The sequence below is a fragment of the Ambystoma mexicanum genome, chromosome 1p (assembly GCF_040938575.1).
Source record: "Ambystoma mexicanum isolate Mex_15411 chromosome 1p, UKY_AmexF1_1, whole genome shotgun sequence".
Taxonomy (NCBI): domain Eukaryota; kingdom Metazoa; phylum Chordata; class Amphibia; order Caudata; family Ambystomatidae; genus Ambystoma; species Ambystoma mexicanum.
The window spans coordinates 3,284,073-3,311,724 of NC_090921.1; the positions used below are offsets into that span (position 1 = coordinate 3,284,073).

Sequence of the window (27,652 nt, forward strand, 5' to 3'; positions counted from 1 at the left end):
GTCCTAGTGCTGTAGCAAAAGGACTGCAAGAAGGCAGTCTATCCGTGGTCCTCCTCTTCTTAGCCGGCGGTGGCAGCACAGGTATTTCCCGCCAGTCCCAAATTGATAACATCACTCCAAGTTTGCAGTGTGCTGACATCTCAGGAGTCTTCTGGCTTCTGAATTGTGGGAGTCGGATCACCCTGCGGGGAGGAGATGGGCCCAACATCGCAGCACAGCACCCCTCTGGCCAGCCATGGGTAACTTAAACTTTGGACACCCCCTGAGGATCCCCCCTTTTTTGCAGGTCCCCCATCAATCAAATCGCTGTGTACCAATCTTTCCTCTTGGTTTCCTCTACAAGGTCTCATTGTTTGGAATAGGACAAGGACCTGCTGGGATATCCTATCAGCAGCATCCCTGCCCCACTTAGCCGTGCCCAGCTTCTGATCCTGGCAAATGCTATGGGACCTGGGCAGTCATTGCCAAAGAATGGCAACTGATTGATTACCTGTGCAAATGATAACCATGCCCGGCAAATGTGTGAGTGCAAAGGCAATTGATTAGAATTCCTGTAAATGGAGTAGGCATCTGGCAAATGATAACAGGGCTGTCACCCACTCAACTGAAAATGTTGCAGGCAGGAGGCATGACTGCGCAACGATGCTCAGTACGGCGGGGTAGAAGCGGCTTGGAATGGGGAGTAAGCAAGAGCACAACAAATCTCACAGCTTTGAGAGGAGAGAGTGTTTAAACAATCATTAACAGGCAGCAACCCCAAAGGGACGTCATTTCACCAAAATGCCAGGGGTAGCGGAAGTGACATCACACGACCCTTGACCCCCTGATGACATCACAGGAAGTGATGTCCATGACCAAATGATAATGATGTGTTATTATATAGCACTTACGCTTAAGCGCTTTATATTGTAAAAATATACACCCAATATCACCCAACATGTGTTGGTACTCATTTATCGACCTCAGAAAGATGAAAGGCTGAGTTGAGGCGTTTAAGAACAGACTAAATCAGTGACTCACCCCCTGAAGTGTGCCTGAAATAAACCTTTAATGAGTCTAGCAATTATTGTATAGCATTCCAGAAAGACACATTATTTGGTATTCCTATTCTTTCTTATTTAGGGTCAGTGCTGAAAGTGTTAGACTTTTGGCACTCCTGTTCTTATTGTTCTTATTTTTTTTAACGGCCCTGAACATGAAAACCAGCCACTCCAGAAGTAAAGAGCTACATGGTGCTGGCCACAGCCTAGGAGCTTGCATTACAAACCCCCCCCCAAAAAAACAAAAAAAGAGAACTTTTTTCAAGAGGTTGCAAGGGAGAACACAGATGCGACCTCTAGCAACCCCCAACTGACGTCCCCGGGTACAGTGGCAGGAGACATCTCTGCCCATATCAACATACGCCCCAGGGTGAAGACAAAGACTTAATGCTGGGCCAGATTTTACATGCCTCGCACCCCCAATGATTAATCTCTCTTTGTGAAACTACATATCCTCAACATTGGGGTGGAAAATGGTTGCCATCGGCCAATGGAAGTAATACTAGATGAAGGAAGGGACATGCACCAACATTCAACCGGATGCCTCAGAGGAAGTCCAGTTTTTTGCAGCATGTGTTTGTGTGCATGTGTGTCTTGCAAGTCCCAGGTTTGACACCTGATAAGCTCGCCTAGTGGGTTAATGCACCTACCACAGCAATCTATATGTAACCTGCAGGCAACACATCCAGTTCCTGGTGAGATACACAGACAGAAGTGACTTCCCGGAAAAAAGGCATTTCAAGGAGCATCATCAGTCTTTGATACTTAGAGGCAGAGCTTTAAGTGGGCTGGGGCTAGCATGGGCCGAGATCCGGCAGTCTCCAGAAAAGGCTCCTAAGCCGGGGCCCTGCCGGGGACTCACCCCCGACTAGACCCAGCCATGCTGACACCTGAGGCCGCCCGTGCAGCGGCTGCACGGTTACACAAGCTGCGTGCAGGTGTCAGCACTACGGATTAGAAAAAAAGTAATTGCCTTTTCTTTTTTTCTAAACCGAAGTGCTGTCACCTGCAAGCAGCAGGTGCAACCGTCCAGTGCGGGCTGCCTGGTGGCTCTGTACTCTGAAACAGGAGGAGGGCTGGACTGCCAGGCCTCCTTTTGTTTCTGAGTAAATAGCCATCACCCAGCATGAAGCCCCTGTGCTACTCACGCTGGCTGATGGCTATTTACTCAGAAACAAAAGGCAAGCTGGGCAGTTCAGACCTCCTCCTGTTTCAGAGTACAGAGCCATCAGCAGCAGGCATCACTTTCATTCAAGGAGCCTGTGGTAAAGCATTGCAGCATGTGGCTCCTTGAATGAAAAGGCTGCCTGCTGGGTGTGTGCTGTGGCATTCTGGGGTCACACCTTTGCTCCGCTTAGCCGCTTCTTTTGTTTAAAAGGAGGGGCTGTGCGCATTAAAGGTAATAATGCCAGTGCATCCCAGCTCTGCTTCTTTTAGCAGCCCCCAACTCTTAGGTGAGGGGGGTTCTTGATGGGGGCGTGGACTAAGCACACCCATGCCTAGGCCACGCCCCCTAACGAGAGCCCCCCTCAATTTCTAATCCCACTTAAAGCACTGCTTAGAGTCACCTTGGAAGTGACTTTAGAATAGGTTGCCATAAGTAAGCCAAGTGGCAAATAACTTTGTGGTGCAAAATACCTAAATTGGACTAGTATTATATATGGAGCAACTCTATAGTCATTAGGCATTGAGGCTTGGACAGGACAGCTGCCCCTCATAATGTAGCCTCGAGCGTGGAGTCTATAATGGCAGCAGTCCGTGGCAGCAGTAAGCCTTCCCAAAAGTGGTTGTAACTGGCCCAAAGACGACATCTTGTGCAAATGCTCTTATCCAGTGCATGCCAAAGTATGGCCTAGATGTCACCTGCTCCATCTTGTCAGGCGCGTCTCATGGGCTGCAAGTCGCCTTCCCATGTGCTGACCGCAGGCGCTAAGGGCTCAATGGGAATGTACTAAGAACATTGTTCTGCTGACAGCAGCTGCTAGTAGCTGTTGCTTTGTACGTGAGTATTAATGGCCGGTTAGCTCAGTTGGTTAGAGCGTGGTGCTAATAACGCCACCTGTAGCTTCATGAATGAAGAACTCTCATTGGACGAATATGAAATCTGTAAAATAATAAGCCGATGTGGAATTCTGAGTAATAGCACAATATAAGCAAAGAATTCCTCTGGCTAATGCCAAAAACAGTTCTTTGGCTCCTGAAATGACTACATGTCCTAGTGCTGTAGCAAAAGGGCTGCAAGAAGGCAGTCTATCCGTGGTCCTCCTCTTCTTAGCCTGTGGTGGCAGCACAGGTATTTCCCTCCAGTCCCAAATTGATAACATCACTCCAACTTTGCAGTGTGCTGACATCTCAGGAGTCTTCTGGCTTCTGAATTGTGGGAGTCGGATCACCCTGCGGGGAGGAGATGGGCCCAACATCGCAGCACAGTACCCCTCTGGCCCGCCATGGGTAACTTAAACTTTGGACACCCCCTGGGCATCCCCCCTTTTTTGCAGGCCCCCCATCAAACAAATCGCTGTGTACCAATCTTTCCTCTTGGTTTCCTCTACAAGGTCTCATTGTTTGGAATAGGTCAAGGACCTGCTGGGATATCCTATCAGCAGCATCCCTGCCCCACTTAGCCGTGCCCAGCTTCTGATCCTGGCAAATGCTATGGGACCTGGGCAGTCATTGCCAAAGAATGGCAACTGATTGATTGCCTGTGCAAATGATAACCATGCCCGGCAAATGTGTGAGTGCAAAGGCAATTGATTAGAATTCCTGTAAATGGAGTAGGTATCTGGCAAATGATAACAGGGTTGTCACCCACTCAACTGAAAATGTTGCAGGCAGGAGGCATGACTGCGCAACGATGCTCAGTACGGCGGGGTAGAAGCGGCTTGGAATGGGAGTAAGCAAGAGCACAACAAATCTCACAGCTTTGAGAGCAGAGAGTGAGTGTTTAAACAATCATTAACAGGCAGCAACCCCAAAGGGACGTCATTTCACCAAAATGCCAGGGGTAGCGGAAGTGACATCACACGACCCTTGACCCCCTGATGACATCACAGGAAGTGATGTCATTTGACCCCACCCTGAAGTGATATCGCAGGAAGCGATGGAACACAACCTTTCACCCGTTGACGAAACAGGCAGTGGCATCACATAGCACTGTACACCACGAAAAATATGGTTACAATATCACTATAGTGTGATGTACATAATGTGATGTACATTTCATACAAGAATGGATCGCCATATGTATTGTTAAGATCAGAGTGTATAGGCCCATATTCCCAAATTACTGTGAATGCAAGCAGAAGTCCATGACCAAATGATAATGATGTGTTATTATATAGCACTTACGCTTAAGCGCTTTATATAGTAAAAATATACACCCAATATCACCCAACATGTGTTGGTACTCATTTATCGACCTCAGAAAGATGAAAGGCTGAGTTGAGGCGTTTAAGAACAGACTAAATCAGTGACTCACCCCCTGAAGTGTGCCTGAAATAAACCTTTAATGAGTCTAGCAATGATTGTATAGCATTCCAGAAAGACACATTATTTGGTATTCCTATTCTTTCTAATTTAGGGTCAGTGCTGAAAGTGTTAGACTTTTGGCACTCCTGTTCTTATTTTTCTTATTTTTTTTAACGGCCCTGAACAAGAAAGCCAGCCACTCCAGAAGTAAAGAGCTACATGGTGCTGGCCACAGCCTAGGAGCTTGCATTACAAAACCCCCCCAAAAAAACAAAAAAAGAGAACTTTTTTCAAGAGGTTGCAAGGGAGAACACAGATGTCGCAAGGGAGACCTCAAAGGTCGCAGATGCGACCTCTGGTGACCCCCAACTGACGTCCCCGGGTACAGTGGCAGGAGACATCTCTGCCCATATCAATATACGCCCCAGGGTGAAGACAAAGACTTAATGCTGGGCCAGATTTTACATGCCTCGCACCTCCAATGATTATTCTCTCTTTGTGAAACTAAATATCCTCAATATTGAGGTGGAAAATGGTTGCCATTGGCCAATGGAAGTAATACTAGATGAAGGAAGGGACATGCACCAACATTCAACCTGATGCCTCAGAGGAAGTCCCGTTTTTTGCAGCATGTGTTTGTGCGCATGTGTGTCTTGCAAGTCCCAGGTTTGAAACCTGATAAGCTCGCCTAGTGGGTTAATGCACCTACCACAGCAATCTATATGTAACCTGCAGGCAACACATCCAGTTCCTGGTGAGATACAAGGACAGAAGTGACTTCCCGGAAAAAGACATTTCAAGGAGCATCATCAGTCTTTGATACTTAGAGTCAGAGCTTTAAGTGGGCTGGGGCTAGCATGGGCCGAGCCCCGGCAGTCTCCAGAAAAAGCTCCTAAGCCGGGGCCCTGCCGGGGACTCACCCCCGACTAGCCCCAGCCATGCTGACACCTGAGGCTGCCCGTGCAGCGGCTGCACGGTTACACAAGCTGCCTGCAGGTGTCAGCACTACGGTTTAGAAAAAAAGTAATTGCCTTTTCTTTTTTTCTAAACCGAAGTGCTGTCACCTGCAAGCAGCAGGTGCAACCGTCCAGTGCAGGCTGCCTGGTGGCTCTGTACTCTGAAACAGGAGGAGGGCTGGACTGCCAGGCCTCCTTTTGTTTCTGAGTAAATAGCCATCACCCAGCATGAAGCCCCTGTGCTACTCACGCTGGCTGATGGCTATTTACTCAGAAACAAAAGGCGAGCTGGGCAGTTCAGACCTCCTCCTGTTTCAGAGTACAGAGCCATCAGCAGCAGGCATCACTTTCATTCAAGGAGCCTGTGGTAAAGCATTGCAGCATGTGGCTCCTTGAATGAAAAGGCTGCCTGCTGGGTGTGAGCTGTGGCATACTGGTGTCACACCTTTGCTCCGCTTAGCCGCTTCTTTTGTTTAAAAGGAGGGGTTGGGCGCATTAAAGGTAATAATGCCAGTGCACCCCAGCTCTGCTTCTTTTAGCAACCCTCACCTCTTAGGCGAGGGGGGCTCTTGATGGGGGCGTGGACTAAGCACACCCATGCCTAGGCCACACCCCCTAACGAGAGCCCCCCTCAATTTCTAATCCCACTTAAAGCACTGCTTAGAGTCACCTTGGAAGTGACTTTAGAATAGGTTGCCATAAGTAAGCCAAGTGGCAAATAACTTTGTGGTGCAAAATACCTAAATTGCACTAGTATTATATATGGAGCAACTCTATAGTCATTAGGCATTGAGGCTTGGCCAGGACAGCTGCCCCTCATAATGTAGCCTCGAGCGTGGAGTCTATAATGGCAGCAGTCCGTGGCAGCAGTAAACCTTCCCAAAAGTGGTTGTAACTAGCCCAAAGACGACATCTTGTGCAAATGCTCTTATCCAGTGCATGCCAAAGTATGGCCTAGATGTCACCTGCTCCATCTTGTCAGGCGCGTCTCATGGGCTGCAAGTCGCCTTCCCATGTGCTGACCGCAGGCGCTAAGGGCTCAATGGGAATGTACTAAGAACATTGTTCTGCTGACAGCAGCTGCTAGTAGCTGTTGCTTTGTAAGTGAGTATTAATGGCCGTTTAGCTCAGTTGGTTAGAGCGTGGTGCTAATAACGCCAAGGTCGCAGGTTCGATCCCCGTACTGGCCACACCTTTTTAAGTTTCCTTTTAAAATTGGAGCTTCATGAATGAAGAACTCTCATTGGACGAATATGAAATCTGTAAAATAATAAGCCCATGTGGAATTCTGAGTAATAGCACAATATAAGCAAAGACGTCCTCTGGCTAATGCCAAAAACAGTTCTTTGGCTCCTGAAATGACTACATGTCCTAGTGCTGTAGCAAAAGGACTGCAAGAAGGCAGTCTATCCGTGGTCCTCCTCTTCTTAGCCGGCGGTGGCAGCACAGGTATTTCCCGCCAGTCCCAAATTGATAACATCACTCCAAGTTTGCAGTGTGCTGACATCTCAGGAGTCTTCTGGCTTCTGAATTGTGGGAGTCGGATCACCCTGCTGGGAGGAGATGGGCCCAACATCGCAGCACAGCACCCCTCTGGCCCGCCATGGGTAACTTAAACTTTGGACACCCCCTGAGAATCCCCCCTTTTTTGCAGGCCCCCCATCAATCAAATCGCTGTGTACCAATCTTTCCTCTTGGTATCCTCTACAAGGTCTCATTGTTTGGAATAGGTCGAGGACCTGCTGGGATATCCTATCAGCAGCATCCCTGCCCCACTTAGCCGTGCCCAGCTTCTGATCCTGGCAAATGCTATGGGACCTGGGCAGTCATTGCCAAAGAATGGCAACTGATTGATTACCTGTGCAAATGATAACCATGCCCGGCAAATGTGTGAGTGCAAAGGCAATTGATTAGAATTCCTGTAAATGGAGAAGGCATCTGGCAAATGATAACAGGGCTGTCACCCACTCAACTGAAAATGTTGCAGGCAGGAGGCATGACTGCGCAACGATGCTCAGTACGGCGGGGTAGAAGCGGCTTGGAATGGGGAGTAAGCAAGAGCACAACAAATCTCACAGCTTTGAGAGGAGAGAGTGTTTAAGCAATCATTAACAGGCAGCAACCCCAAAGGGACGTCATTTCACCAAAATGCCAGGGGTAGCGGAAGTGACATCACACGACCCTTGACCCCCTGATGACATCACAGGAAGTGATGTCATTTGACCCCACCCTGAAGTGATATCGCAGGAAGCGATGGAACACAACCTTTCACCCGTTGACGAAACACGAAGTGGCATCACATAGCATTGTACACCACGAAAAATATGGTTACAATATCACTATAGTGTGATGTACATAATGTGATGTACATTTCATACAAGAATGGATCGCCATATGTATTGTTAAGATCAGAGTGTATAGGCCCATATTCCCAAATTACTGTGAATGCAAGCAGAAGTCCATGACCAAATGATAATGATGTGTTATTATATAGCACTTACGCTTAAGCGCTTTATATTGTAAAAATATACACCCAATATCACCCAACATGTGTTGGTACTCATTTATCGACCTCAGAAAGATGAAAGGCTGAGTTGAGGCGTTTAAGAACAGACTAAATCAGTGACTCACCCCCTGAAGTGTGCCTGAAATAAACCTTTAATGAGTCTAGCAATTATTGTATAGCATTCCAGAAAGACACATTATTTGGTATTCCTATTCTTTCTTATTTAGGGTCAGTGCTGAAAGTGTTAGACTTTTGGCACTCCTGTTCTTATTGTTCTTATTTTTTTTAACGGCCCTGAACAAGAAAGCCAGCCACTCCAGAAGTAAAGAGCTACATGGTGCTGGCCACAGCCTAGGAGCTTGCATTACAAAACCCCCCCAAAAAAACAAAAAAAGAGAACTTTTTTCAAGAGGTTGCAAGGGAGAACACAGATGTCGCAAGGGAGACCTCAGAGGTCGCAGATGCGACCTCTAGCAACCCCCAACTGACGTCCCCGGGTACAGTGGCAGGAGACATCTCTGCCCATATCAACATACGCCCCAGGGTGAAGACAAAGACTTAATGCTGGGCCAGATTTTACATGCCTCGCACCCCCAATGATTAATCTCTCTTTGTGAAACTAAATATCCTCAACATTGGGGTGGAAAATGGTTGCCATCGGCCAATGGAAGTAATACTAGATGAAGGAAGGGACATGCACCAACATTCAACCTGATGCCTCAGAGGAAGTCCAGTTTTTTGCAGCATGTGTTTGTGTGCATGTGTGTCTTGCAAGTCCCAGGTTTGACACCTGATAAGCTCGCCTAGTGGGTTAATGCACCTACCACAGCAATCTATATGTAACCTGCAGGCAACACATCCAGTTCCTGGTGAGATACACGGACAGAAGTGACTTCCCGGAAAAAAGACATTTCAAGGAGCATCATCAGTCTTTGATACTTAGAGGCAGAGCTTTAAGTGGGCTGGGGCTAGCATGGGCCGAGATCCGGCAGTCTCCAGAAAAGGCTCCTAAGCCGGGGCCCTGCCGGAGACTCACCCCCGACTAGAACCAGCCATGCTGACACCTGAGGCCGCCCGTGCAGCGGCTGCACGGTTACACAAGCTGCGTGCAGGTGTCAGCACTACGGATTAGAAAAAAAGTAATTGCCTTTTCTTTTTTTCTAAACCGAAGTGCTGTCACCTGCAAGCAGCAGGTGCAACCGTCCAGTGCGGGCTGCCTGGTGGCTCTGTACTCTGAAACAGGAGGAGGGCTGGACTGCCAGGCCTCCTTTTGTTTCTGAGTAAATAGCCATCACCCAGCATGAAGCCCCTGTGCTACTCACGCTGGCTGATGGCTATTTACTCAGAAACAAAAGGCAAGCTGGGCAGTTCAGACCTCCTCCTGTTTCAGAGTACAGAGCCATCAGCAGCAGGCATCACTTTCATTCAAGGAGCCTGTGGTAAAGCATTGCAGCATGTGGCTCCTTGAATGAAAAGGCTGCCTGCTGGGTGTGTGCTGTGGCATTCTGGGGTCACACCTTTGCTCCGCTTAGCCACTTCTTTTGTTTAAAAGGAGGGGCTGTGCGCATTAAAGGTAATAATGCCAGTGCATCCCAGCTCTGCTTCTTTTAGCAGCCCCCAACTCTTAGGTGAGGGGGGTTCTTGATGGGGGCGTGGACTAAGCACACCCATGCCTAGGCCACGCCCCATAACGAGAGCCCCCCTCAATTTCTAATCCCACTTAAAGCACTGCTTAGAGTCACCTTGGAAGTGACTTTAGAATAGGTTGCCATAAGTAAGCCAAGTGGCAAATAACTTTGTGGTGCAAAATACCTAAATTGGACTAGTATTATATATGGAGCAACTCTATAGTCATTAGGCATTGAGGCTTGGCCAGGACAGCTGCCCCTCATAATGTAGCCTCGAGCGTGGAGTCTATAATGGCAGCAGTCCGTGGCAGCAGTAAGCCTTCCCAAAAGTGGTTGTAACTGGCCCAAAGACGACATCTTGTGCAAATGCTCTTATCCAGTGCATGCCAAAGAATGGTCTAGATGTCACCTGCTCCATCTTGTCAGGCGCGTCTCATGGGCTGCAAGTCGCCTTCCCATGTGCTGACTGTAGGCGCTAAGGGCTCAATAGGTATGTACTAAGAACATTTTTCTGCTGACAGCGGATGCTAGTAGCTGTTGCTGTGACCGTGAGTATTAATGGCCGGTTAGCGCGTGGTGCTAATAACGCTAAGGTCGCGGGTTCGATCCCCGTACTGGCCACACCTTTTTAAGTTTCCTTTTAAAATTGGAGCGTCATGAATGAAGAACTCTCATTGGACGAATATGAAATCTGTAAAATAATAAGCCGATGTGGAATTCTGAGTAATAGCACAATATAAGCAAAGACGTCCTCTGGCTAATGCCAAAAACAGTTCTTTGGCTCCTGAAATGACTACATGTCCTAGTGCTGTAGCAAAAGGACTGCAAGAAGGCAGTCTATCCGTGGTCCTCCTCTTCTTAGCCGGCGGTGGCAGCACAGGTATTTCCCGCCAGTCCCAAATTGATAACATCACTCCAAGTTTGCAGTGTGCTGACATCTCAGGAGTCTTCTGGCTTCTGAATTGTGGGAGTCGGATCACCCTGCGGGGAGGAGATGGGCCCAACATCGCAGCACAGCACCCCTCTGGCCAGCCATGGGTAACTTAAACTTTGGACACCCCCTGAGGATCCCCCCTTTTTTGCAGGTCCCCCATCAATCAAATCGCTGTGTACCAATCTTTCCTCTTGGTTTCCTCTACAAGGTCTCAATGTTTGGAATAGGACAAGGACCTGCTGGGATATCCTATCAGCAGCATCCCTGCCCCACTTAGCCGTGCCCAGCTTCTGATCCTGGCAAATGCTATGGGACCTGGGCAGTCATTGCCAAAGAATGGCAACTGATTGATTACCTGTGCAAATGATAACCATGCCCGGCAAATGTGTGAGTGCAAAGGCAATTGATTACAATTCCTGTAAATGGAGAAGGCATCTGGCAAATGATAACAGGGCTGTCACCCACTCAACTGAAAATGTTGCAGGCAGGAGGCATGACTGCGCAACGATGCTCAGTACGGCGGGGTAGAAGCGGCTTGGAATGGGAGTAAGCAAGAGCACAACAAATCTCACAGCTTTGAGAGCAGAGAGTGAGTGTTTAAACAATCATTAACAGGCAGCAACCCCAAAGGGACGTCATTTCACCAAAATGCCAGGGGTAGCGGAAGTGACATCACACGACCCTTGACCCCCTGATGACATCACAGGAAGTGATGTCCATGACCAAATGATAATGATGTGTTATTATATAGCACTTACGCTTAAGCGCTTTATATTGTAAAAATATACACCCAATATCACCCAACATGTGTTGGTACTCATTTATCGACCTCAGAAAGATGAAAGGCTGAGTTGAGGCGTTTAAGAACAGACTAAATCAGTGACTCACCCCCTGAAGTGTGCCTGAAATAAACCTTTAATGAGTCTAGCAATTATTGTATAGCATTCCAGAAAGACACATTATTTGGTATTCCTATTCTTTCTTATTTAGGGTCAGTGCTGAAAGTGTTAGACTTTTGGCACTCCTGTTCTTATTGTTCTTATTTTTTTTAACGGCCCTGAACATGAAAACCAGCCACTCCAGAAGTAAAGAGCTACATGGTGCTGGCCACAGCCTAGGAGCTTGCATTACAAAACCCCCCCAAAAAAACAAAAAAAGAGAACTTTTTTCAAGAGGTTGCAAGGGAGAACACAGATGTCGCAAGGGAGACCTCAGAGGTCGCAGATGCGACCTCTAGCAACCCCCAACTGACGTCCCCGGGTACAGTGGCAGGAGACATCTCTGCCCATATCAACATACGCCCCAGGGTGAAGACAAAGACTTAATGCTGGGCCAGATTTTACATGCCTCGCACCCCCAATGATTAATCTCTCTTTGTGAAACTACATATCCTCAACATTGGGGTGGAAAATGGTTGCCATCGGCCAATGGAAGTAATACTAGATGAAGGAAGGGACATGCACCAACATTCAACCTGATGCCTCAGAGGAAGTCCAGTTTTTTGCAGCATGTGTTTGTGTGCATGTGTGTCTTGCAAGTCCCAGGTTTGACACCTGATAAGCTCGCCTAGTGGGTTAATGCACCTACCACAGCAATCTATATGTAACCTGCAGGCAACACATCCAGTTCCTGGTGAGATACACGGACAGAAGTGACTTCCCGGAAAAAAGACATTTCAAGGAGCATCATCAGTCTTTGATACTTAGAGGCAGAGCTTTAAGTGGGCTGGGGCTAGCATGGGCCGAGATCCGGCAGTCTCCAGAAAAGGCTCCTAAGCCGGGGCCCTGCCGGGGACTCACCCCCGACTAGACCCAGCCATGCTGACACCTGAGGCCGCCCGTGCAGCGGCTGCACGGTTACACAAGCTGCGTGCAGGTGTCAGCACTACGGATTAGAAAAAAAGTAATTGCCTTTTCTTTTTTTCTAAACCGAAGTGCTGTCACCTGCAAGCAGCAGGTGCAACCGTCCAGTGCGGGCTGCCTGGTGGCTCTGTACTCTGAAACAGGAGGAGGGCTGGACTGCCAGGCCTCCTTTTGTTTCTGAGTAAATAGCCATCACCCAGCATGAAGCCCCTGTGCTACTCACGCTGGCTGATGGCTATTTACTCAGAAACAAAAGGCAAGCTGGGCAGTTCAGACCTCCTCCTGTTTCAGAGTACAGAGCCATCAGCAGCAGGCATCACTTTCATTCAAGGAGCCTGTGGTAAAGCATTGCAGCATGTGGCTCCTTGAATGAAAAGGCTGCCTGCTGGGTGTGTGCTGTGGCATTCTGGGGTCACACCTTTGCTCCGCTTAGCCGCTTCTTTTGTTTAAAAGGAGGGGCTGTGCGCATTAAAGGTAATAATGCCAGTGCATCCCAGCTCTGCTTCTTTTAGCAGCCCCCAACTCTTAGGTGAGGGGGGTTCTTGATGGGGGCGTGGACTAAGCACACCCATGCCTAGGCCACGCCCCCTAACGAGAGCCCCCCTCAATTTCTAATCCCACTTAAAGCACTGCTTAGAGTCACCTTGGAAGTGACTTTAGAATAGGTTGCCATAAGTAAGCCAAGTGGCAAATAACTTTGTGGTGCAAAATACCTAAATTGGACTAGTATTATATATGGAGCAACTCTATAGTCATTAGGCATTGAGGCTTGGACAGGACAGCTGCCCCTCATAATGTAGCCTCGAGCGTGGAGTCTATAATGGCAGCAGTCCGTGGCAGCAGTAAGCCTTCCCAAAAGTGGTTGTAACTGGCCCAAAGACGACATCTTGTGCAAATGCTCTTATCCAGTGCATGCCAAAGTATGGCCTAGATGTCACCTGCTCCATCTTGTCAGGCGCGTCTCATGGGCTGCAAGTCGCCTTCCCATTTGCTGACCGCAGGCGCTAAGGGCTCAATGGGAATGTACTAAGAACATTGTTCTGCTGACAGCAGCTGCTAGTAGCTGTTGCTTTGTACGTGAGTATTAATGGCCGGTTAGCTCAGTTGGTTAGAGCGTGGTGCTAATAACGCCACCTGTAGCTTCATGAATGAAGAACTCTCATTGGACGAATATGAAATCTGTAAAATAATAAGCCGATGTGGAATTCTGAGTAATAGCACAATATAAGCAAAGAATTCCTCTGGCTAATGCCAAAAACAGTTCTTTGGCTCCTGAAATGACTACATGTCCTAGTGCTGTAGCAAAAGGGCTGCAAGAAGGCAGTCTATCCGTGGTCCTCCTCTTCTTAGCCTGTGGTGGCAGCACAGGTATTTCCCTCCAGTCCCAAATTGATAACATCACTCCAACTTTGCAGTGTGCCGACATCTCAGGAGTCTTCTGGCTTCTGAATTGTGGGAGTCGGATCACCCTGCGGGGAGGAGATGGGCCCAACATCGCAGCACAGTACCACTCTGGCCCGCCATGGGTAACTTAAACTTTGGACACCCCCTGGGCATCCCCCCTTTTTTGCAGGCCCCCCATCAAACAAATCGCTGTGTACCAATCTTTCCTCTTGGTTTCCTCTACAAGGTCTCATTGTTGGGAATAGGTCAAGGACCTGCTGGGATATCCTATCAGCATCATCCCTGCCCCACTTAGCCGTGCCCAGCTTCTGATCCTGGCAAATGCTATGGGACCTGGGCAGTCATTGCCAAAGAATGGCAACTGATTGATTGCCTGTGCAAATGATAACCATGCCCGGCAAATGTGTGAGTGCAAAGGCAATTGATTAGAATTCCTGTAAATGGAGTAGGTATCTGGCAAATGATAACAGGGTTGTCACCCACTCAACTGAAAATGTTGCAGGCAGGAGGCATGACTGCGCAACGATGCTCAGTACGGCGGGGTAGAAGCGGCTTGGAATGGGAGTAAGCAAGAGCACAACAAATCTCACAGCTTTGAGAGCAGAGAGTGAGTGTTTAAACAATCATTAACAGGCAGCAACCCCAAAGGGACGTCATTTCACCAAAATGCCAGGGGTAGCGGAAGTGACATCACACGACCCTTGACCCCCTGATGACATCACAGGAAGTGATGTCATTTGACCCCACCCTGAAGTGATATCGCAGGAAGCGATGGAACACAACCTTTCACCCGTTGACGAAACAGGCAGTGGCATCACATAGCACTGTACACCACGAAAAATATGGTTACAATATCACTATAGTGTGATGTACATAATGTGATGTACATTTCATACAAGAATGGATCGCCATATGTATTGTTAAGATCAGAGTGTATAGGCCCATATTCCCAAATTACTGTGAATGCAAGCAGAAGTCCATGACCAAATGATAATGATGTGTTATTATATAGCACTTACGCTTAAGCGCTTTATATAGTAAAAATATACACCCAATATCACCCAACATGTGTTGGTACTCATTTATCGACCTCAGAAAGATGAAAGGCTGAGTTGAGGCGTTTAAGAACAGACTAAATCAGTGACTCACCCCCTGAAGTGTGCCTGAAATAAACCTTTAATGAGTCTAGCAATGATTGTATAGCATTCCAGAAAGACACATTATTTGGTATTCCTATTCTTTCTAATTTAGGGTCAGTGCTGAAAGTGTTAGACTTTTGGCACTCCTGTTCTTATTTTTCTTATTTTTTTTAACGGCCCTGAACAAGAAAGCCAGCCACTCCAGAAGTAAAGAGCTACATGGTGCTGGCCACAGCCTAGGAGCTTGCATTACAAAACCCCCCCAAAAAAACAAAAAAAGAGAACTTTTTTCAAGAGGTTGCAAGGGAGAACACAGATGTCGCAAGGGAGACCTCAAAGGTCGCAGATGCGACCTCTGGTGACCCCCAACTGACGTCCCCGGGTACAGTGGCAGGAGACATCTCTGCCCATATCAATATACGCCCCAGGGTGAAGACAAAGACTTAATGCTGGGCCAGATTTTACATGCCTCGCACCTCCAATGATTATTCTCTCTTTGTGAAACTAAATATCCTCAATATTGGGGTGGAAAATGGTTGCCATTGGCCAATGGAAGTAATACTAGATGAAGGAAGGGACATGCACCAACATTCAACCTGATGCCTCAGAGGAAGTCCCGTTTTTTGCAGCATGTGTTTGTGCGCATGTGTGTCTTGCAAGTCCCAGGTTTGAAACCTGATAAGCTCGCCTAGTGGGTTAATGCACCTACCACAGCAATCTATATGTAACCTGCAGGCAACACATCCAGTTCCTGGTGAGATACAAGGACAGAAGTGACTTCCCGGAAAAAGACATTTCAAGGAGCATCATCAGTCTTTGATACTTAGAGTCAGAGCTTTAAGTGGGCTGGGGCTAGCATGGGCCGAGCCCCGGCAGTCTCCAGAAAAAGCTCCTAAGCCGGGGCCCTGCCGGGGACTCACCCCCGACTAGCCCCAGCCATGCTGACACCTGAGGCTGCCCGTGCAGCGGCTGCACGGTTACACAAGCTGCCTGCAGGTGTCAGCACTACGGTTTAGAAAAAAAGTAATTGCCTTTTCTTTTTTTCTAAACCGAAGTGCTGTCACCTGCAAGCAGCAGGTGCAACCGTCCAGTGCAGGCTGCCTGGTGGCTCTGTACTCTGAAACAGGAGGAGGGCTGGACTGCCAGGCCTCCTTTTGTTTCTGAGTAAATAGCCATCACCCAGCATGAAGCCCCTGCACTACTCACGCTGGCTGATGGCTATTTACTCAGAAACAAAAGGCGAGCTGGGCAGTTCAGACCTCCTCCTGTTTCAGAGTACAGAGCCATCAGCAGCAGGCATCACTTTCATTCAAGGAGCCTGTGGTAAAGCATTGCAGCATGTGGCTCCTTGAATGAAAAGGCTGCCTGCTGGGTGTGAGCTGTGGCATACTGGTGTCACACCTTTGCTCCGCTTAGCCGCTTCTTTTGTTTAAAAGGAGGGGTTGGGCGCATTAAAGGTAATAATGCCAGTGCACCCCAGCTCTGCTTCTTTTAGCAACCCTCACCTCTTAGGCGAGGGGGGCTCTTGATGGGGGCGTGGACTAAGCACACCCATGCCTAGGCCACACCCCCTAACGAGAGCCCCCCTCAATTTCTAATCCCACTTAAAGCACTGCTTAGAGTCACCTTGGAAGTGACTTTAGAATAGGTTGCCATAAGTAAGCCAAGTGGCAAATAACTTTGTGGTGCAAAATACCTAAATTGCACTAGTATTATATATGGAGCAACTCTATAGTCATTAGGCATTGAGGCTTGGCCAGGACAGCTGCCCCTCATAATGTAGCCTCGAGCGTGGAGTCTATAATGGCAGCAGTCCGTGGCAGCAGTAAACCTTCCCAAAAGTGGTTGTAACTAGCCCAAAGACGACATCTTGTGCAAATGCTCTTATCCAGTGCATGCCAAAGAATGGCCTAGATGTCACCTGCTCCATCTTGTCAGGCGCGTCTCATGGGCTGCAAGTCGCCTTCCCATGTGCTGACCGCAGGCGCTAAGGGCTCAATAGAAATGTACTAAGAACATTGTTCTGCTGACAGCAGCTGCTAGTAGCTGTTGCTGTGCACGTGAGTATTAATGGCCGGTTAGCTCAGTTGGTTAGAGCGTGGTGCTAATAACGCCAAGGTCGCGGGTTCGATCCCCGTACTGGCCACACCTTTTTAAGTTTCCTTTTAAAATTGGAGCGTCATGAATGAAGAACTCTCATTGGACGAATATGAAATCTGTAAAATAATAAGCCCATGTGGAATTCTGAGTAATAGCACAATATAAGCAAAGACGTCCTCTGGCTAATGCCAAAAACAGTTCTTTGGCTCCTGAAATGACTACATGTCCTAGTGCTGTAGCAAAAGGACTGCAAGAAGGCAGTCTATCCGTGGTCCTCCTCTTCTTAGCCGGCGGTGGCAGCACAGGTATTTCCCGCCAGTCCCAAATTGATAACATCACTCCAAGTTTGCAGTGTGCTGACATCTCAGGAGTCTTCTGGCTTCTGAATAGTGGGAGTCGGATCACCCTGCGGGGAGGAGATGGGCCCAACATCGCAGCACAGCACCCCTCTGGCCCGCCATGGGTAACTTAAACTTTGGACACCCCCTGAGAATCCCCCCTTTTTTGCAGGCCCCCCATCAATCAAATCGCTGTGTACCAATCTTTCCTCTTGGTATCCTCTACAAGGTCTCATTGTTTGGAATAGGTCGAGGACCTGCTGGGATATCCTATCAGCAGCATCCCTGCCCCACTTAGCCGTGCCCAGCTTCTGATCCTGGCAAATGCTATGGGACCTGGGCAGTCATTGCCAAAGAATGGCAACTGATTGATTACCTGTGCAAATGATAACCATGCCCGGCAAATGTGTGAGTGCAAAGGCAATTGATTAGAATTCCTGTAAATGGAGAAGGCATCTGGCAAATGATAACAGGGCTGTCACCCACTCAACTGAAAATGTTGCAGGCAGGAGGCATGACTGCGCAACGATGCTCAGTACGGCGGGGTAGAAGCGGCTTGGAATGGGAGTAAGCAAGAGCACAACAAATCTCACAGCTTTGAGAGCAGAGAGTGAGTGTTTAAACAATCATTAACAGGCAGCAACCCCAAAGGGACGTCATTTCACCAAAATGCCAGGGGTAGCGGAAGTGACATCACACGACCCTTGACCCCCTGATGACATCACAGGAAGTGATGTCATTTGACCCCACCCTGAAGTGATATCGCAGGAAGCGATGGAACACAACCTTTCACCCGTTGACGAAACACGAAGTGGCATCACATAGCATTGTACACCACGAAAAATATGGTTACAATATCACTATAGTGTGATGTACATAATGTGATGTACATTTCATACAAGAATGGATCGCCATATGTATTGTTAAGATCAGAGTGTATAGGCCCATATTCCCAAATTACTGTGAATGCAAGCAGAAGTCCATGACCAAATGATAATGATGTGTTATTATATAGCACTTACGCTTAAGCGCTTTATATTGTAAAAATATACACCCAATATCACCCAACATGTGTTGGTACTCATTTATCGACCTCAGAAAGATGAAAGGCTGAGTTGAGGCGTTTAAGAACAGACTAAATCAGTGACTCACCCCCTGAAGTGTGCCTGAAATAAACCTTTAATGAGTCTAGCAATTATTGTATAGCATTCCAGAAAGACACATTATTTGGTATTCCTATTCTTTCTTATTTAGGGTCAGTGCTGAAAGTGTTAGACTTTTGGCACTCCTGTTCTTATTGTTCTTATTTTTTTTAACGGCCCTGAACAAGAAAGCCAGCCACTCCAGAAGTAAAGAGCTACATGGTGCTGGCCACAGCCTAGGAGCTTGCATTACAAAACCCCCCCAAAAAAACAAAAAAAGAGAACTTTTTTCAAGAGGTTGCAAGGGAGAACACAGATGTCGCAAGGGAGACCTCAGAGGTCGCAGATGCGACCTCTAGCAACCCCCAACTGACGTCCCCGGGTACAGTGGCAGGAGACATCTCTGCCCATATCAACATACGCCCCAGGGTGAAGACAAAGACTTAATGCTGGGCCAGATTTTACATGCCTCGCACCCCCAATGATTAATCTCTCTTTGTGAAACTAAATATCCTCAACATTGGGGTGGAAAATGGTTGCCATCGGCCAATGGAAGTAATACTAGATGAAGGAAGGGACATGCACCAACATTCAACCTGATGCCTCAGAGGAAGTCCAGTTTTTTGCAGCATGTGTTTGTGTGCATGTGTGTCTTGCAAGTCCCAGGTTTGACACCTGATAAGCTCGCCTAGTGGGTTAATGCACCTACCACAGCAATCTATATGTAACCTGCAGGCAACACATCCAGTTCCTGGTGAGATACACGGACAGAAGTGACTTCCCGGAAAAAAGACATTTCAAGGAGCATCATCAGTCTTTGATACTTAGAGGCAGAGCTTTAAGTGGGCTGGGGCTAGCATGGGCCGAGATCCGGCAGTCTCCAGAAAAGGCTCCTAAGCCGGGGCCCTGCCGGGGACTCACCCCCGACTAGAACCAGCCATGCTGACACCTGAGGCCGCCCGTGCAGCGGCTGCACGGTTACACAAGCTGCGTGCAGGTGTCAGCACTACGGATTAGAAAAAAAGTAATTGCCTTTTCTTTTTTTCTAAACCGAAGTGCTGTCACCTGCAAGCAGCAGGTGCAACCGTCCAGTGCGGGCTGCCTGGTGGCTCTGTACTCTGAAACAGGAGGAGGGCTGGACTGCCAGGCCTCCTTTTGTTTCTGAGTAAATAGCCATCACCCAGCATGAAGCCCCTGTGCTACTCACGCTGGCTGATGGCTATTTACTCAGAAACAAAAGGCAAGCTGGGCAGTTCAGACCTCCTCCTGTTTCAGAGTACAGAGCCATCAGCAGCAGGCATCACTTTCATTCAAGGAGCCTGTGGTAAAGCATTGCAGCATGTGGCTCCTTGAATGAAAAGGCTGCCTGCTGGGTGTGTGCTGTGGCATTCTGGGGTCACACCTTTGCTCCGCTTAGCCACTTCTTTTGTTTAAAAGGAGGGGCTGTGCGCATTAAAGGTAATAATGCCAGTGCATCCCAGCTCTGCTTCTTTTAGCAGCCCCCAACTCTTAGGTGAGGGGGGTTCTTGATGGGGGCGTGGACTAAGCACACCCATGCCTAGGCCACGCCCCATAACGAGAGCCCCCCTCAATTTCTAATCCCACTTAAAGCACTGCTTAGATTCACCTTGGAAGTGACTTTAGAATAGGTTGCCATAAGTAAGCCAAGTGGCAAATAACTTTGTGGTGCAAAATACCTAAATTGGACTAGTATTATATATGGAGCAACTCTATAGTCATTAGGCATTGAGGCTTGGCCAGGACAGCTGCCCCTCATAATGTAGCCTCGAGCGTGGAGTCTATAATGGCAGCAGTCCGTGGCAGCAGTAAGCCTTCCCAAAAGTGGTTGTAACTGGCCCAAAGACGACATCTTGTGCAAATGCTCTTATCCAGTGCATGCCAAAGAATGGTCTAGATGTCACCTGCTCCATCTTGTCAGGCGCGTCTCATGGGCTGCAAGTCGCCTTCCCATGTGCTGACTGTAGGCGCTAAGGGCTCAATAGGTATGTACTAAGAACATTTTTCTGCTGACAGCGGATGCTAGTAGCTGTTGCTGTGACCGTGAGTATTAATGGCCGGTTAGCGCGTGGTGCTAATAACCCTAAGGTCGCGGGTTCGATCCCCGTACTGGCCACACCTTTTTAAGTTTCCTTTTAAAATTGGAGCGTCATGAATGAAGAACTCTCATTGGACGAATATGAAATCTGTAAAATAATAAGCCGATGTGGAATTCTGAGTAATAGCACAATATAAGCAAAGACGTCCTCTGGCTAATGCCAAAAACAGTTCTTTGGCTCCTGAAATGACTACATGTCCTAGTGCTGTAGCAAAAGGACTGCAAGAAGGCAGTCTATCCGTGGTCCTCCTCTTCTTAGCCGGCGGTGGCAGCACAGGTATTTCCCGCCAGTCCCAAATTGATAACATCACTCCAAGTTTGCAGTGTGCTGACATCTCAGGAGTCTTCTGGCTTCTGAATTGTGGGAGTCGGATCACCCTGCGGGGAGGAGATGGGCCCAACATCGCAGCACAGCACCCCTCTGGCCAGCCATGGGTAACTTAAACTTTGGACACCCCCTGAGGATCCCCCCTTTTTTGCAGGTCCCCCATCAATCAAATCGCTGTGTACCAATCTTTCCTCTTGGTTTCCTCTACAAGGTCTCATTGTTTGGAATAGGACAAGGACCTGCTGGGATATCCTATCAGCAGCATCCCTGCCCCACTTAGCCGTGCCCAGCTTCTGATCCTGGCAAATGCTATGGGACCTGGGCAGTCATTGCCAAAGAATGGCAACTGATTGATTACCTGTGCAAATGATAACCATGCCCGGCAAATGTGTGAGTGCAAAGGCAATTGATTAGAATTCCTGTAAATGGAGTAGGCATCTGGCAAATGATAACAGGGCTGTCACCCACTCAACTGAAAATGTTGCAGGCAGGAGGCATGACTGCGCAACGATGCTCAGTACGGCGGGGTAGAAGCGGCTTGGAATGGGGAGTAAGCAAGAGCACAACAAATCTCACAGCTTTGAGAGGAGAGAGTGTTTAAACAATCATTAACAGGCAGCAACCCCAAAGGGACGTCATTTCACCAAAATGCCAGGGGTAGCGGAAGTGACATCACACGACCCTTGACCCCCTGATGACATCACAGGAAGTGATGTCCATGACCAAATGATAATGATGTGTTATTATATAGCACTTACGCTTAAGCGCTTTATATTGTAAAAATATACACCCAATATCACCCAACATGTGTTGGTACTCATTTATCGACCTCAGAAAGATGAAAGGCTGAGTTGAGGCGTTTAAGAACAGACTAAATCAGTGACTCACCCCCTGAAGTGTGCCTGAAATAAACCTTTAATGAGTCTAGCAATTATTGTATAGCATTCCAGAAAGACACATTATTTGGTATTCCTATTCTTTCTTATTTAGGGTCAGTGCTGAAAGTGTTAGACTTTTGGCACTCCTGTTCTTATTGTTCTTATTTTTTTTAACGGCCCTGAACATGAAAACCAGCCACTCCAGAAGTAAAGAGCTACATGGTGCTGGCCACAGCCTAGGAGCTTGCATTACAAACCCCCCCCCAAAAAAACAAAAAAAGAGAACTTTTTTCAAGAGGTTGCAAGGGAGAACACAGATGCGACCTCTAGCAACCCCCAACTGACGTCCCCGGGTACAGTGGCAGGAGACATCTCTGCCCATATCAACATACGCCCCAGGGTGAAGACAAAGACTTAATGCTGGGCCAGATTTTACATGCCTCGCACCCCCAATGATTAATCTCTCTTTGTGAAACTACATATCCTCAACATTGGGGTGGAAAATGGTTGCCATCGGCCAATGGAAGTAATACTAGATGAAGGAAGGGACATGCACCAACATTCAACCGGATGCCTCAGAGGAAGTCCAGTTTTTTGCAGCATGTGTTTGTGTGCATGTGTGTCTTGCAAGTCCCAGGTTTGACACCTGATAAGCTCGCCTAGTGGGTTAATGCACCTACCACAGCAATCTATATGTAACCTGCAGGCAACACATCCAGTTCCTGGTGAGATACACGGACAGAAGTGACTTCCCGGAAAAAAGACATTTCAAGGAGCATCATCAGTCTTTGATACTTAGAGGCAGAGCTTTAAGTGGGCTGGGGCTAGCATGGGCCGAGATCCGGCAGTCTCCAGAAAAGGCTCCTAAGCCGGGGCCCTGCCGGGGACTCACCCCCGACTAGAACCAGCCATGCTGACACCTGAGGCCGCCCGTGCAGCGGCTGCACGGTTACACAAGCTGCGTGCAGGTGTCAGCACTACGGATTAGAAAAAAAGTAATTGCCTTTTCTTTTTTTCTAAACCGAAGTGCTGTCACCTGCAAGCAGCAGGTGCAACCGTCCAGTGCGGGCTGCCTGGTGGCTCTGTACTCTGAAACAGGAGGAGGGCTGGACTGCCAGGCCTCCTTTTGTTTCTGAGTAAATAGCCATCACCCAGCATGAAGCCCCTGTGCTACTCACGCTGGCTGATGGCTATTTACTCAGAAACAAAAGGCAAGCTGGGCAGTTCAGACCTCCTCCTGTTTCAGAGTACAGAGCCATCAGCAGCAGGCATCACTTTCATTCAAGGAGCCTGTGGTAAAGCATTGCAGCATGTGGCTCCTTGAATGAAAAGGCTGCCTGCTGGGTGTGTGCTGTGGCATTCTGGGGTCACACCTTTGCTCCGCTTAGCCACTTCTTTTGTTTAAAAGGAGGGGCTGTGCGCATTAAAGGTAATAATGCCAGTGCATCCCAGCTCTGCTTCTTTTAGCAGCCCCCAACTCTTAGGTGAGGGGGGTTCTTGATGGGGGCGTGGACTAAGCACACCCATGCCTAGGCCACGCCCCATAACGAGAGCCCCCCTCAATTTCTAATCCCACTTAAAGCACTGCTTAGATTCACCTTGGAAGTGACTTTAGAATAGGTTGCCATAAGTAAGCCAAGTGGCAAATAACTTTGTGGTGCAAAATACCTAAATTGGACTAGTATTATATATGGAGCAACTCTATAGTCATTAGGCATTGAGGCTTGGCCAGGACAGCTGCCCCTCATAATGTAGCCTCGAGCGTGGAGTCTATAATGGCAGCAGTCCGTGGCAGCAGTAAGCCTTCCCAAAAGTGGTTGTAACTGGCCCAAAGACGACATCTTGTGCAAATGCTCTTATCCAGTGCATGCCAAAGAATGGTCTAGATGTCACCTGCTCCATCTTGTCAGGCGCGTCTCATGGGCTGCAAGTCGCCTTCCCATGTGCTGACTGTAGGCGCTAAGGGCTCAATAGGTATGTACTAAGAACATTTTTCTGCTGACAGCGGATGCTAGTAGCTGTTGCTGTGACCGTGAGTATTAATGGCCGGTTAGCGCGTGGTGCTAATAACCCTAAGGTCGCGGGTTCGATCCCCGTACTGGCCACACCTTTTTAAGTTTCCTTTTAAAATTGGAGCGTCATGAATGAAGAACTCTCATTGGACGAATATGAAATCTGTAAAATAATAAGCCGATGTGGAATTCTGAGTAATAGCACAATATAAGCAAAGACGTCCTCTGGCTAATGCCAAAAACAGTTCTTTGGCTCCTGAAATGACTACATGTCCTAGTGCTGTAGCAAAAGGACTGCAAGAAGGCAGTCTATCCGTGGTCCTCCTCTTCTTAGCCGGCGGTGGCAGCACAGGTATTTCCCGCCAGTCCCAAATTGATAACATCACTCCAAGTTTGCAGTGTGCTGACATCTCAGGAGTCTTCTGGCTTCTGAATTGTGGGAGTCGGATCACCCTGCGGGGAGGAGATGGGCCCAACATCGCAGCACAGCACCCCTCTGGCCAGCCATGGGTAACTTAAACTTTGGACACCCCCTGAGGATCCCCCCTTTTTTGCAGGTCCCCCATCAATCAAATCGCTGTGTACCAATCTTTCCTCTTGGTTTCCTCTACAAGGTCTCATTGTTTGGAATAGGACAAGGACCTGCTGGGATATCCTATCAGCAGCATCCCTGCCCCACTTAGCCGTGCCCAGCTTCTGATCCTGGCAAATGCTATGGGACCTGGGCAGTCATTGCCAAAGAATGGCAACTGATTGATTACCTGTGCAAATGATAACCATGCCCGGCAAATGTGTGAGTGCAAAGGCAATTGATTAGAATTCCTGTAAATGGAGTAGGCATCTGGCAAATGATAACAGGGCTGTCACCCACTCAACTGAAAATGTTGCAGGCAGGAGGCATGACTGCGCAACGATGCTCAGTACGGCGGGGTAGAAGCGGCTTGGAATGGGGAGTAAGCAAGAGCACAACAAATCTCACAGCTTTGAGAGGAGAGAGTGTTTAAACAATCATTAACAGGCAGCAACCCCAAAGGGACGTCATTTCACCAAAATGCCAGGGGTAGCGGAAGTGACATCACACGACCCTTGACCCCCTGATGACATCACAGGAAGTGATGTCCATGACCAAATGATAATGATGTGTTATTATATAGCACTTACGCTTAAGCGCTTTATATTGTAAAAATATACACCCAATATCACCCAACATGTGTTGGTACTCATTTATCGACCTCAGAAAGATGAAAGGCTGAGTTGAGGCGTTTAAGAACAGACTAAATCAGTGACTCACCCCCTGAAGTGTGCCTGAAATAAACCTTTAATGAGTCTAGCAATTATTGTATAGCATTCCAGAAAGACACATTATTTGGTATTCCTATTCTTTCTTATTTAGGGTCAGTGCTGAAAGTGTTAGACTTTTGGCACTCCTGTTCTTATTGTTCTTATTTTTTTTAACGGCCCTGAACATGAAAACCAGCCACTCCAGAAGTAAAGAGCTACATGGTGCTGGCCACAGCCTAGGAGCTTGCATTACAAACCCCCCCCCAAAAAAACAAAAAAAGAGAACTTTTTTCAAGAGGTTGCAAGGGAGAACACAGATGCGACCTCTAGCAACCCCCAACTGACGTCCCCGGGTACAGTGGCAGGAGACATCTCTGCCCATATCAACATACGCCCCAGGGTGAAGACAAAGACTTAATGCTGGGCCAGATTTTACATGCCTCGCACCCCCAATGATTAATCTCTCTTTGTGAAACTACATATCCTCAACATTGGGGTGGAAAATGGTTGCCATCGGCCAATGGAAGTAATACTAGATGAAGGAAGGGACATGCACCAACATTCAACCGGATGCCTCAGAGGAAGTCCAGTTTTTTGCAGCATGTGTTTGTGTGCATGTGTGTCTTGCAAGTCCCAGGTTTGACACCTGATAAGCTCGCCTAGTGGGTTAATGCACCTACCACAGCAATCTATATGTAACCTGCAGGCAACACATCCAGTTCCTGGTGAGATACACAGACAGAAGTGACTTCCCGGAAAAAAGGCATTTCAAGGAGCATCATCAGTCTTTGATACTTAGAGGCAGAGCTTTAAGTGGGCTGGGGCTAGCATGGGCCGAGATCCGGCAGTCTCCAGAAAAGGCTCCTAAGCCGGGGCCCTGCCGGGGACTCACCCCCGACTAGACCCAGCCATGCTGACACCTGAGGCCGCCCGTGCAGCGGCTGCACGGTTACACAAGCTGCGTGCAGGTGTCAGCACTACGGATTAGAAAAAAAGTAATTGCCTTTTCTTTTTTTCTAAACCGAAGTGCTGTCACCTGCAAGCAGCAGGTGCAACCGTCCAGTGCGGGCTGCCTGGTGGCTCTGTACTCTGAAACAGGAGGAGGGCTGGACTGCCAGGCCTCCTTTTGTTTCTGAGTAAATAGCCATCACCCAGCATGAAGCCCCTGTGCTACTCACGCTGGCTGATGGCTATTTACTCAGAAACAAAAGGCAAGCTGGGCAGTTCAGACCTCCTCCTGTTTCAGAGTACAGAGCCATCAGCAGCAGGCATCACTTTCATTCAAGGAGCCTGTGGTAAAGCATTGCAGCATGTGGCTCCTTGAATGAAAAGGCTGCCTGCTGGGTGTGTGCTGTGGCATTCTGGGGTCACACCTTTGCTCCGCTTAGCCGCTTCTTTTGTTTAAAAGGAGGGGCTGTGCGCATTAAAGGTAATAATGCCAGTGCATCCCAGCTCTGCTTCTTTTAGCAGCCCCCAACTCTTAGGTGAGGGGGGTTCTTGATGGGGGCGTGGACTAAGCACACCCATGCCTAGGCCACGCCCCCTAACGAGAGCCCCCCTCAATTTCTAATCCCACTTAAAGCACTGCTTAGAGTCACCTTGGAAGTGACTTTAGAATAGGTTGCCATAAGTAAGCCAAGTGGCAAATAACTTTGTGGTGCAAAATACCTAAATTGGACTAGTATTATATATGGAGCAACTCTATAGTCATTAGGCATTGAGGCTTGGACAGGACAGCTGCCCCTCATAATGTAGCCTCGAGCGTGGAGTCTATAATGGCAGCAGTCCGTGGCAGCAGTAAGCCTTCCCAAAAGTGGTTGTAACTGGCCCAAAGACGACATCTTGTGCAAATGCTCTTATCCAGTGCATGCCAAAGTATGGCCTAGATGTCACCTGCTCCATCTTGTCAGGCGCGTCTCATGGGCTGCAAGTCGCCTTCCCATGTGCTGACCGCAGGCGCTAAGGGCTCAATGGGAATGTACTAAGAACATTGTTCTGCTGACAGCAGCTGCTAGTAGCTGTTGCTTTGTACGTGAGTATTAATGGCCGGTTAGCTCAGTTGGTTAGAGCGTGGTGCTAATAACGCCACCTGTAGCTTCATGAATGAAGAACTCTCATTGGACGAATATGAAATCTGTAAAATAATAAGCCGATGTGGAATTCTGAGTAATAGCACAATATAAGCAAAGAATTCCTCTGGCTAATGCCAAAAACAGTTCTTTGGCTCCTGAAATGACTACATGTCCTAGTGCTGTAGCAAAAGGGCTGCAAGAAGGCAGTCTATCCGTGGTCCTCCTCTTCTTAGCCTGTGGTGGCAGCACAGGTATTTCCCTCCAGTCCCAAATTGATAACATCACTCCAACTTTGCAGTGTGCTGACATCTCAGGAGTCTTCTGGCTTCTGAATTGTGGGAGTCGGATCACCCTGCGGGGAGGAGATGGGCCCAACATCGCAGCACAGTACCCCTCTGGCCCGCCATGGGTAACTTAAACTTTGGACACCCCCTGGGCATCCCCCCTT

At 48.2% G+C, this 27,652-nt stretch overlaps 1 non-coding gene across 1 annotated transcript; it reads left to right on the top strand.

Annotated features, from left to right (window-relative positions):
- Positions 1-17,009: 17,009 nt before the first annotated feature.
- Positions 17,010-17,083, top strand: TRNAI-AAU (transfer RNA isoleucine (anticodon AAU)). Its single transcript has one exon. It is a non-coding gene; the product is annotated as a tRNA-Ile (tRNA).
- The last annotated feature ends 10,569 nt before the right edge of the window (positions 17,084-27,652 follow it).